Source organism: Theobroma umbraticum, unplaced genomic scaffold, assembly GCF_002168275.2.
Source record: "Theobroma umbraticum cultivar Fairchild unplaced genomic scaffold, ASM216827v3 scaffold_30.0, whole genome shotgun sequence".
In the NCBI taxonomy this organism is placed as follows: Eukaryota; Viridiplantae; Streptophyta; class Magnoliopsida; order Malvales; family Malvaceae; genus Theobroma; species Theobroma umbraticum.
The window spans coordinates 13980809-13982462 of NW_018397254.1; positions in this window are offsets into that span (position 1 = coordinate 13980809).

The following is a 1654-nucleotide window of genomic DNA, read 5'->3' on the forward strand; positions in this document are numbered from 1 at the left end:
TTGTGCCTAACGGCAACCCCAAATAAGTAGCAGGAAGAGAGTCAACTTTACATGTAATTCTTCTAGCCTATTCCTCAAGCACTTGAAATTGAACAGCAATACTATGGAGGCTATTTTCGTGGAAGTTTATTTTAAGACCAGAAATCAATTAAAATCCATGAAGAATTCTTTTGATGCATTACAAACTTTCAAGATTCGGATCACATAAAATCATGGTGTCATCTGCAAAATTGAAGATAAGACACCATAGGACAGTTATTGCCAATTTGGATGCCATGATACAAACTAGGGAGACAACATTGGTGACCATAACTCCAAAAGCCTCCACCACTAAGTTGAAAAACAGAGAAAAAGGGCAACCTTGTTGAAGACCTTTACTTATTTTAAACTATCAAGACGGGGTCAAAATATAAGATTGCCTTTATTTTGAGAAGAATAAGATCTAAGAAGTTCCAATCTACATTATCAAAGGCTTTTTCGAAATTGAACTTTAAAAGATTTCGCCTTAGTTGCTCTTTTTCAATTTATTCAAGATTTCATTTGCCACATGAGCACAATCAAGGATTTGCTTCTCTTTTTTAAAGATAAACTGGTTGATACTGAGAATAGAGTCCATAACAAGACGAATCTTATTTGCAATAACTTTTGCAATCAGCTTATTGAGGCTCCTAACAAGACTAATTGGCTGGTAGTCTCTAAGATTAGTAAGATTGGTAGTCTTTAGAGTAAAAGAAATAAAGGAATTATTAATTCTGGCATCAAAATTCCTCAACGCAAAGAAATTCGAGAAAAGATCCAAAATGTTGGATTTGATTTTATCCCACTAATTTTGAAAAAAACACAAATTGTAGCCATTAGGGCCTAGAGCCTTATTACCTTTGCAACTTTTAAAAGCCTCCTATAATTCAAATTTAGAAAAAGTTTCCTTTAGTTGACTAGATTTTATAAGATCCAAAGATTTAAGAGAGCATCTAAAATCAGCCAATTTGAAGACACCCTTATGTTGAAAAAAGCTTTCAAAGTGAGTTGCAATAGCTTCCAAAATAGCTTTTGGTTTGGAAATCATGTTTCCATTGTCAGAAGCAGTAGAAATGCATAATATGAAAGATGCGGCACATATGGGTGAGAATCTGATTCAGTATTCTCTCATTACTCTATCAAGGTATTACATGGTGGTATTTATATGTACAGGTATACTATTAGTAAAGAAAGAGTAAAGTTAAACACTAAGTAACTAACTAATGATTACTGCCTAACTGAAATTTAAAAGCAAAACAAAAACGTTGCGCATTGAGCTTCTGCCTTTATTTAAACGTGAGTTTTGATCCTTCTTCTTCCTTTTCTTCTTATAAGCTAATATACTCATCTTCTTCATTTCATCTGTGTTTTTTCATTCTTCAAACACTTATTTGAGTATTTGAATCACCATCATGAGGATGATGTCCAACACTCCCTGTCAAAATGAACTGTGAATGTTATGAACATTCATCTTGCTCAATAGGTTGTAGAATTATCTCAGTTGAAGTGCTTTGGTGAAGATGTCTGACAGTTGTGATTGTGTTGAAATATGCATGGGGTTAATTAGTCCAGCTAATACCTTTTCTCTGATGAAATGGCAGTCCATCTCTATATGTTTTGTCCTCTCATGAAGTAC